We start from the raw sequence: 11849 nt of genomic DNA on the forward strand, positions 1-11849 counted from the left end.
GTACCTTCAATTCAGTGTGGGCTGGCAGTGAGGTGACGGGGTTCTCTGAAGGACCAGGGGCTTTGCTCTGCCTGGGGCTGTTGCTGTACCAGAAGCCCTCCTGAGGAGGACAGACTCCCATCTCCTGGCAGCACCAGTTTGCTCCTGTTGCCTCAGCGGTACCATCTCAGCATGAAGGTTGTCCTGGTCTGGGATTGCAGCCCCTGCACTGTGCAGAAATTGTAGATTTAAAGGTATCTGTAACACTGTGAAATTTGTTTATGAGGAGATTTTCTTTTTTGTTTTTTGAATGGCTGCTGAGGCGTCCTTGTTATTCCCAGTATTGCAGTTTTGAAGATGAAGAGGTATAGCTTCTTTCATAACACAGTTTTCTGACCCTTTGTTAAAAGAAATTAATTTAAACATTCATACACCAATAATGGGCAACAATATTCTTGAAAACGTGTTCCTTCTGCATGCTTTGAGGAAAGTTATGTTCAGAACTGCTCTTTCAGGTGTAAGCACTAACTTTTCCAATTTGTTTTGCTGCAATTTGCTGCTTTGAAATTGGCATTTGCCTGTACAAATAACAGGCTAGGGGTCTTTTTTTCAAGCATAATTTCAATGGCTGCCCTGTGTGGTTTATTTCAGGCATTATGTTGTATTCATTTCATTTACCAAATAGAAAAATCCATTCCACTGAAATCCAAAAAAATAAACCTAAAGCAGCGTAAATTATTTCTGCAACATCCATTTTCAACATGGAATGAAATAATGAAATCTGGAATAATTCCTGCTTTGGAAATGAAGACTTCTCAGTTCGTCCTTGGCTCTGCTGCTGTGTTTTCCTTGAGGAAACTGTATGATCTCTTTCAGCTTAGACTGTAAAACTAGAAATGGGCAAGAGTGTGGTGTGAGGCATTTTAAAGCATTTTGAGATCCATGACAAATATTAAACAAGATAGGAGCAATAGTTTTAGTTGCCAAATGCAGAGCTGTGCTTAATGATAGTCTCTGTGATTCGTTTAATGCTTTTATACCATTTTTCTTCATGCATCATTCTGATTTATACAGTTGTATCCATGATTGTGTAGGTATCTGCAGTGTAATTAGAGAACAAAGTTCAGGCAGTGGATTATTAATGAATGACTATAAATACCATTTAATGTGTATTTCTTGCTCATAAATGGTTGGCTATTTAAATCACGTGGGTTTTTTCTGCTCATTGATTAGAATAAAGCCCAAGAGACTGAGCAGGTAGTACCCATACAGTAATCTTCATCTAGTGAATGCTCTCACTGATCTGTGCTGTCAGCTGAACGCTTGTGAGCAATGTATCATGGGATCCTACAGAAGACACATTGCGAGTCTTGAGCTTAAAAATGCCTAACTGATTATTATGTTATTTGGCTATCTTTGCTGGCATGTCAGGCTTATTCTATAGCACTTGATATCTGAAAGGTGCAAGCTTTATTTATTTTATAATACTAAAGAGCAACTGTGATTACTGAGAACTTTGTAATGTAGGAAGGTAATGAACAAAGCACAGGGTGCAGTGCTTTAAAGCAGAACGCATGGCAGCCTACTCTGCTGTTCTACTCTGGGGATCCATGCTCTCTAAGTGTCAAGTGCAGCAGGTTTCACTAGCTGCATGCTTCCCTTCCCTTGGATAAGTGGAAGCATAAAATCTGTGTTCTCCTGCCTTCCTAGGTTGTTAAAAGGAATGTAGTTTGGCCACAGGTTCTGCGCCCTGGTCACCTCAAACTCTCAGCTCATCTATTTTGTTACCCTGGATGCTTTAACAGAATGCGTCATGCGTTAGGCTTTAAAACTGGGAGGGAGAAAAAGCAGTGTGCAGCTGCATTTGGAGATGCTCTGGATGGGCTACTCATATATTAAGCTCTTTTTTGAAGGGAAGGGATTCTTCTTAGTGGTGTTTTTAGCCAAAATTTGTTGGTGAGATTTTCAAGATGTCTTGGAATGCTAGCATAAGTCACTATTGGCTGTACAAATCTAATTATCTCCTCTGCTTTCTTTTTTTGGCAATGCTATTTTGATTTATTTCTGAAGCTCTTAATGAACTGCATTGGGAAAGAGATTACATGATTTATGTAACATTTATTTTCTTTTATTCTTTGTGATCTGCCTTGTTATAAACTATGAATTGTTTAAGTGATTTTTTTGCTTTGAACTAGCAAGAGAGTGGCAGCGTATCTGGTTGGCTTTGTTTGTTTTTCTAAATGAGTCTAAAATGGGACTGATGCACTGCACCCAGCGTTCCCTATGGGCATCCTCTTCTTGTGAGGGTGAGAAGGCAGCTTTCTTCCCACCTTTGGCCTCACTGCTTACAGCTGCAAGAGGGAATCCACAGCAGTGTTCTCTGGTGGCACAGTGACAGTTTTCCCGAGACTGATCTGTAATCATCAGAGTACAGGGGCTGCTCTGAAAGTAATGACTCCTATTTCATGATATTGGCCCATGATATCAGAGGCAGGTGTTGGTGGTATGGCAGTAGAGGTTGAATCTTGAATGCTCCTTACAAGGAGCTGTCTTGTCTCTGACTGGAGGTGCAAGAAAACCTTGGTGCCATAATATGTCTTATTCCTGAGGAGAGTATCTCTTTGCTGTTGAAAGTCACCAAGCTTATGGCCAGTTGCTAGAGAAAAAAAAATTGTTTTGTTCAAACTTATTATAGCTAGTGATATGTCTGAACTGCTGAAATCAAGGAGGGCATCAAGCAGCTAAGGTGAACATCCCAACTGAAAAGTGGACTTAGCAAAAGTTATTTAAAATCCAACTTGATGAGGTAGAGAGCTGGCTGGCTGGCACCAGTTGTTCTGTATCACACTTCAGAAGCTTATCTTTAGTTTTATATGAGCAAACTGAGGAAGTGAGAGGAGTTTTGTCTGAGCAGCCTGGGCGAGCCACTGGCAGAGCTGGAAATGTAGTGATGCTGGAGCCCCAGGCTGTGCTGCTGGGTGCCTCCTGCATGCAGACACTGCACAGCCACTCCTGCCTCAGGGTTCTCACACTAATGCTTTCTAGTACCTCCGCAGTAACTTGTTGAAGGAAAACAAAATCCTCACCTCAACCAGTTGACCTTTGTAAGTGGAATATATTTAGAAAATACATTATATATATAAAATTATATATGTATATGCATACTGCTTTTACACATTTTTATATAGAAGACTTGGCATTAAATGTCAGAGTTTTTTTGCCGGTTTTGAATTTCAAACAAATTTCTTGCCTAAAAGATGTTTTCTAGATCCATTTTCACAGCAAAAGCAGACATTCTGTCTTCTGCCTGTAAAACTGTTCGAGCAAATGTTGACCTTAACTGTGAGGAGAAGAGTGGTGGTGTTTGGATTTTCTTTTCTTCCCACTGAAATCAAGGAAAAGAAAATGATTCAAATGTTAATTGAGGAATTTGTTAATGTAAAGGGTCAGTAGCAGGGGTTAGTACTTAAAAGTATTCTTTCTTTCAACAAAAATAAATACAATGTGCAGTTAGCATTAACCGATACAACTTGGTACCTCAAATGGTTTAGAAACCATTAGGCATTTTCTCTGTGATTTTTTTTGACACTGTAATGCAATATCTGCAGTCTTATGCTTTTCAGCTGACTTTGAAAAATGACACTGTAAACTCTTCCTTGTTACTTGCATTTTTGAGGGCTAGATTATACAAAGTGCCAAGCCCTTGTCTCCTACTGAGTCAGTGTGAGGTTGAGCGTGCTGCAGAGATGTTTAACATGGACAACCCAGCCTTGTGTTTAAAAGAAGAATAATAATGCAGAAGGACTAAGACAGGATGTCAACTATCTTTAGATCTATTATATTATATAAATAAATGCTTTGCACTTTTGACAGAGCTGGCTGAACAGTGTGAAGTTTCTTTCTATCTTGTTTGCAAGGTATCTGTGTCTTGCTACATTTAGCTGTTTTCTATATGAATAAAACATACTGCTGGTTGTTGTGACTTCTAATTCAAACCCATGTTAAAGAATGTTGGATAGCTGTTTCTAGAGATACCTGAAGAAATATGGGTTGAGTGATGGAGAATACATCAAGGCAGTATTGCTGAGTGCTGCTCAGCCAAACCCCTCAAGCTTTGGTCCTGTTTCTGCTGCCTGAGTGTTACTGAGCTCACAGTCCTCTTGCTGTGCGTGAGGTGGCTTCCATTCTGTATTCTGTAAAGTGATGACATAAGCCTGTAGCTCACCTACAGTACAGCAGAGCTGCAAATGAAAAATAAAATGGACACATCAGTAGCCAGGCTTGGTCTGATTAGTAAATTATACTCCCTTGAACCTGTAATGCTACTCTATGTTTTGGTTTTTAGGAGTGTGCTTTCAACTGAAAACCTAGTTGGCCTTTAAAATGTACTAGAACACAAATTTGATTGAGAAATCCAACAATCTTCAGTCCAAAATCAGTTTTGAATCAAGTAAAGCAGTGCATTTCTGTATATATTTAGAATATTCTTTCAATGTCTGACGTTCCATTTAGTTCTGACCATCTTCAAGCATTTCTAAAGAAGCTCTTAAAGAAACTTAACTCATGTAGTAGTTTACATACTGCTGTTCACTGTAAATTGAATATGATCCTGAATTTATTTCTTTGTTTGTTTGTTTATTTACAGAGGAATGTTCTGCAGGTACTGGAGCTCCATGATTTCTATCAAAAGGTAAGACCTACTTTGTTCAAAGATACCTGAATGATATTTGTCAGTTCAATATAAATCTGGATGAAAAAAAAAAAGGGGGGGGGGCGGGGGCCAATTGGGTGGGTGGGGTAACAATGATACATAAAACCAAAATTTAATGAAAAGAACTCACTTTATGGGTGAATTTCATGAATCATGTAAAGGTGTGCATAAAAAATTGAATATGTACACTTTAGATCTCAAATCTGATAAATATTTCATTGGATTAAGAAATGCACTCTTGAAGCTTACCTGTATATAAAACATAAGAATGCATTATGGAGGTAAGTAAGGTACTCTGTCAATTAGCACACTTGTGTATGTCTGTCACTAAGAGAAAAAAAATCTTTGAAATCATTAGGCTTAAGGTGGTTGTACAATTTAGAAAAGTAAGCCTTTGACTGAACGGAGCTAACTGCTGGGGTCACTAACTACTTGCATAAAATATACATGATAGAAGAGTAATATAAGTGTGGGATCTGCTAATACACACACTTAAAATACAACCTTAATGCTCTAAGTTGTCATTATAGGTGTATACTTAAGGAGGAACTAGGGCTTGATTCTGTCATCATCAAAACCAGAGCTAGGGTTACAACTGACTTCAGTGAAAGCAATGCTAGTCTGATGCTTGCTTCTTTTCAGAGGCTTGTAGCCTACCCCCAAATAAGCCCATTTTGCTGCAGGCTTTAGAAAATACTGCTGTTTATGAAAATGCCTTTCTGGATCAGCCCCACACTTAAATGAGACACTGAGATTTTTTGGAAGGGTCTCCCACTGGAGTTTGCCTTAAACCTGGGAATGTCTGCATTGTGCCACCTGTTTTGCCCTCTGTCAGTGAGTGCATCTGAAGATGGCTCTCTCTTTGGCATTAGGTTGGATTTGCTTTGGTTGTTCTACAAAGGTACTCCATCTGGTACAGTTTGAGCCATTTATTTTAGCTCAGCACTGCTCTGAGCACTGTAAAAATAGGAGACTTGGATGGGAAATATCAGTAGCATACTGAATGTTTCTGTGGGCTCGATTTGACAAGTCCAAGCACCAATACTCAGTTATTTCTCTTCACATTTTATTGGTAGTGCTTTAGCAGATGGATTTTTGTAATATCCAATGTGTAAGTGTGTGAAAGTGCTAGCAATTCTCAATAAAATAGAAGGGAAATGATTCTTCAATAAAACAAAATAAATTTTCACATCAGAACAAACAGAAGTGATAAACAGAGTTATCAGGATCTGATATGACGGGAAAAATCATAATTCTTCAGGATTAATGAGAAATGGTTTTGAGAGGGATGTTCCTATTAGCACTTATTTCATCTATCTGCTCACCTTGTTTTGTGTGGTTCCATTCTTTTCAGTTTGATCTGCCTTAAGTGTTGAGGGGGTGGATGGGAAAAGTATTTCCAGTGGTGGAATTATTGTAACCAATAATACGAGCAGTGTATGATGCTCTCTAAAGTAAAGGTACTGATTTCTAAGCTAATCTTACTGCCATAAGGTGGAGTTTTGAACAGTGGAGACATATACGCATGGGATAAAAGTTCTGCTAATGTAATTAATATCAGAATTTGGCTGACAGATTCTGTGAAGGCTTTGTGGCTGTGTTTTGCATGAAAAATGTGCATGTGATGGTTGTGGTTTCATACTGATGTGTCAGGGATCAGCACCTAATCAAAGAATTGGGGAAATTATAACTGTATTATGAACGCTGAGATGTAATGCATGTAGCTTCTTACACATCCTTCATACTGCTAGTGCAAGCTTATCTTGAATATCTGTTTCCGGTTCATAATGTAGCAGATGTTGCATATTTTATATTCTTCTTCTTACTGCTAAACAAGGCCGTTACCTCCCCCAGATTCCAAATAAAAATGATCCAAAAAATGTGAATGCAATTCTACTACCCACACCATAACATCCAATAGTTTTGAGTATTCTGAGGTTTGAGGAAGAAAGAAACAAGCCATAAGTGATGAAGTTAGAGGACAATCTAAACAAAATGACCTTTGGTATCATGCTTGCCATATTCTGATGAATAAATTGAGTTCATGTTTAACATTCAGATAATACTCCAGGCAGAGCCAAACATTGCCACGTTAAATGTTCAGATCAAAAATGTTAAATGCAGACTAAATTAAGTTGGATCTTAGGACAGCAGACTTAAAATGAGTAACATGTGGCAATATTTGATTTAACACAGAAATGTTTCTTTTTTTCTTTTTCTTTATTTTTTTTCTTTCTGTTTTACTGTATGCTTAAAAGTATAAAGATACACATGCCACAATGCAGTGCCAGGAACGTTAACTGCTTTTGATCTCTCCCTTCAGATATTAATGTCTCCCCCCGAACACACCCCTTCTTTGGCGTCTTAAGAGTTTTCATACCAATAAAGATGGAGAGAACAGCAGTCTTTGCTTCTGTTTCTTAAGCTTGTTTTCTTAGTGTTGCGTGATCTGTGCCCTGGGGAGATCAATTTTAATCAGCCCCCAGGCACTGCTTAACGTTTAGGGCCAAATTTTCAAAGAAGGCCTCAGTTGGATTTTGATTAGTGAGTGTATGATCGTTTCTTGCACTGTTGAGCCTCTCAAACACATGTATGGTTTTGCCTGCCAAAGTACAGTTCTAAATGCTTTGAAGTGAAGATGTGGTCGTCCACGCTACTGACATGTGCGTTCTTTGTTTGCAAGTCGGGTAGTTGCACATCTGTGTGTATCCTGCATTGATTGTGGCTGTACAGCTGCACCTGTGTTTGATTGTGGGTATGAAATGGTAGGTATGGAGCTGGAATTTATTTTTGGAAAGGCAGTACCAGTTTTCCATGAGATTAGCATGATTCTCAGTCATTTCTGGTCTGTTGTTTTTGCAATTTAATCTTCTGGGAAGCATTATACTATGCAGAAATCTTCATTTTTTTTCTGGTATTGCGAGTAAAAAGTCATGGTACTGCCAGTATTTTAATAAAAGGTTCTGTAGCTTCATGGGAACATCTAGTTTGCAGGGAAGTAGCCTAGATCTAGTCATCCCTGAAAAAGTCCATTAGACATTTGGGCTTAAGCAGTGTTTAAGGTAGCTGGAGCTTCATGCACAAGCCCATTTAGATATCTGCGACAATTTCTCACCATTATAATTCTAGTAAGAATGCAAAGCATAAGTGCAGAAAATGCCTTTTGCAAGCCACAAATGTTGGTGCTAACATAGAGCCTTGTGTCCAAGGTAATTATTTGCCTAAGTATTGCAGAGTAACCATATCCAGTACTTTGATGCCATTCCTATGTGCTCTCTGCTGAGGGTGGGGGATCTGCTGAAACATATTTACCAGTTACTATTTCTGCGTGTGGTTATATTCTGAATGATACAAAAAAAATTCCAGTCAAGATCAGGATCCTGTGTCCCTTAGAAAAAAGAAATTGATTTTGCCCTCAGAATCTCATCACTGTTTATAAGCATCTAAAGTGCAGGAGTTAGGACAATGAGGGTAGACTCTTTTCATTGGCAAGCAGTGGTAGAACAAGTGGTAATGGGCAGAAACTGGAACACAGGAAGCTCCATGCTAATGCAAGGAAGAAATTCTTCACTGTGGGAATGATGGAGCACTGGCACAGGCTGCCCAGAGGGGTTGTGGAGTCTCCTTCTCCAATGCAAGACCAACCTGGATGCTGCCCTGTGCAATGTACTGTAGGGAGCTGCTTTAGGAGCTGGTTAGGCTAGATCTCTGGAGATCCTTCACAACCCATGCAATTCTGTGATTATTTCAGTCAAATATGTTGGTGCTAGAAAAGGACAGTCAGTGCTGTCCAAGTATGAACCTCAAAGCTGAAGAAGTGGATTTCCAGCATTATGCTGACTCTGTCAAACTTGTACCATTGCAACCAGCTCAGATATAGGTGGACTTTTTAATTCTTTTTTTCATTTTTGATCCATTGCAGAATCCCTTTGTAGTTCTAGACAAGTCACTCAGGAAATACATTAGGATGCAGGGCATGGAAACCAAGAATATCTTAGGTTCAGGTTTTTCAAGAGGAGCCTCAAGGCCCTTTTCTTTGTAGGCTTTTCCTCTGCTTGTAGCGTATGTGGTGGGTTACTGTCCTGCCCTGCATGCCAGGAGCAGCAGTTGGAGCATAGCCTAGGCTTTGCTGCAAGAGGAAACAGGCCTAAGATGATTGAAAAAATGGGCAGGTTGAAAGGGAGCAATCCACTAGTAAAAGCTCATAACCATGCAATTATGGCATAGTGGCTGGGCAAGCATACCAGCCTCTGAGAAATTCTGTTCTTAGTTTTAATGCATTTCAGTCTTACTTGAAGGTTCAGCTTTTGGCATGGGTAACTACAGCATAGAGTTTCACAGAGTGCACAGCCAGAAATGTTATGGAGTTGCCCGAGACTTCCTATATATGTTTTCATGTATATGTATGCAAATTCATGCAGAACATGCGCTGCAACTTTCTAAATTCATTTATTTGAAAAACTGTGGTTTTGCATGTAGGAGCCTGGAACATTATTAACATGAGCAAAAGAAACGCGCAGTCACGAATAACATAGCTACAAACTGATTCAACTTATTCTGTTCACTTTTGGCAGCTGAACGTAATATGCAAGGAATTTTTAGCTTTGGAAAAGGTAGAAATAGCATCTTGTGTCCTAGCAAAGGCTGAAAGTGTCTTTTTAAAGTGCAGTTAGCTTTGAAAATTGTCTTGTGGTTTGTAAAAGAAAGGAGCTTAGAAACAGAGAAAAAGAATTCTAACAAATGTGAGCCGGAAAAGGCATTCCTTGTGATTGCTTTGCTTCTCCACCTTTCAGGTTTGTACAGCAGAAAGGCTCCGCACTACACTGCATGCTGCATTTCTTTAAACTTTCTGAAACTATACAGAGATTTTGATTTATTTTTGAGATGCAGAGTGGCCATAGAGATCCTGACAGGACAGTTTGTTTTAAGAACTGGAAAGTGAAACATAAAAAAACCTTCGGAGAACCTTATTGACCTTTTTGGGAGATAACACTTTTTTTTTGTCATATTTTAATGCTGCTTATCCTTAGCAGCACCCTCCTCTGTCTGAGCTGCAGAATCAAAGGAAGCTGCTAATAGGTGCTGGCTTGTGTGGCTTCAGCTGAGCACCACGCTGCTCAAGCTGCATGGCCCGCTGAGCGCAGGATGCATGGGAGTAGCTGTCATTTAGGGTTACTATTATGTTCATGTTTGTAGGAAGAGAGTAGAAGGGCTGAAACATTTCTGTCATGCTCTTGATGTTTGGTACCAAAACACAGCTCAGTCACAACAAAACCGTACTGGTAATGAATAATGCCTACTGTACAACGGGGGGAAAATGTGTTTATTTTAGAGGCCCTAAAGTTATTCTGTTTGGTTAGTATGAGACACCCCAAATTCTCAGTAAATTTTTTTTTCATCGTCATTTGTTCTGACTCTCAAGTTCTAGCTTTGGTGCTAAAGAAAGCAGGCAGCGTTCTTTTACTCTGGCAATTGGGATATGTACTGTGGAAAACAGTTCTTCTGATACAGAATGTAATGAAAAGTCTCCCAACACCAAAACAAAGGTGTGTTACTAGAAATAATGACAGCTTGTCAGACTGAAAAGTAGGATAACTTTCAGAGATGTGAAAGAACAAATGCCATGTGAATTGAAATATGTATGACTTGACTGGAAGTACTTGACTTGGTGCTAGAAAATATAGTAGCTTGGTTTTTTGTTTTGCTGCTTTGTTCCTCACCAGGAATTTTATGAGAAATTTAAGCAAATGTATGAATCAGCTGATAGATGATCATAGGTTTGATTATTTTATAGAAAGCCCTTCTCAGTACTTCTGACACTGGAGAACACTTGGGAACTTTGATGGAACAGAATGGGTCTCATTAACTATGCATCTTTGCTAGAGGAGTCTCTTGCAGTTATGGGTTTTTTGTTGTTGTTGCTTTTTTTTGTCTCTTTTGTTCTGTCTTTAAGTCAGGGCAAAGGCAACTTTAAAGCCAGGGTTCCTTGAACCTTGAAGCTCACAAAGCAGGAATTGGCCTTTGTCCAGTTACCTATCTGGCTGTGATCAAGGCATGCAGCTTCCAAGCCCATGCAAGCCTCCTTCCAAAAGTCCTGCTGATAAGAAAAGATATCATCAGATATTACCTCAAACATCTCAGTTGCCCTATGGCAGCTCTTATGATATAAAATAATTATTACTGTCACCCGTTGCATTGTAAGAGTCCTGGTGTGTGTTGTTTTGCTTCTCAGGGCTTTTGGGATTGAACCATCAATCAACAGACTCTGTCACAGTCTTAGCATGGCAATGAGCCTTGGGCTCTTTCAACCTGTTAACATAAGTCCTGACATCCCAGCATCTGAAACGTGCTTTGTTGCCTGCCTCCCTGAAGCATCTTCGCTGTCTTCAGGCAAGGACTGTGGCATTACTGAAAGCAAGGCTTAGGAAGTAAAACAAACAAACATGTAATAGGTAGTATTTGGTCACTGTAGGAATAAACATTAAGCATTAGAGTTAACCAGCATGGATTCTCTGCCTTGACAGCTTGGCACAGTCTCAGGAAAGGAAGTAATACCCAGATACATTTTCAAAATTGTGATAAGGCACGTGTTCTCCTCCCACCTCCAGGAAGGCCCATAAGAGACCCCAAGGCCAAATCCCTTTTCATATATTCCTCGTCAGTTATGCAGCATCTGTGGCTGGCATTCTTCTTCGCCCCTTCTTCTACTGTGTGGCTGTGCACCGATGAAGAGAAAGAGACAGAGGCTGTTGCCAGCAGCGGGAAACTACACTAACTTGGTCATTAGCTGCTGAGCTTCGTAAGATCATGGTATGATGGTATGTGCTAGATATGAAGCCACAGTGTTCAGAAAAGAAACCTATTTGACCATTGATTGTTTTGGAAAGGTAAATTCAAATAATAATTGATATCAATATAAATACATTGCACTTTCATGTGTCACACTAATAACCTTCTCTGTGTCCTCCTCTTATGAGGAAAAAGTAATCAGTAAGTTAGTGAAAAAACTCTAGGTTATTGTGGACTGAAATGTCTTTAAATACTGCTTACCTACTTCTTTGTTCTTGAAAGGCAGCTTTTTCAGTTGGTGATGGCTTTGATTCTGTCATTCATTCTTTCCCATTTTCTGTTGAAAGCAACCATCTCAATGCTGAACCCA

This window comes from Gallus gallus, chromosome 11, assembly GCF_016699485.2.
Source record: "Gallus gallus isolate bGalGal1 chromosome 11, bGalGal1.mat.broiler.GRCg7b, whole genome shotgun sequence".
NCBI classification, from domain to species: domain Eukaryota; kingdom Metazoa; phylum Chordata; class Aves; order Galliformes; family Phasianidae; genus Gallus; species Gallus gallus.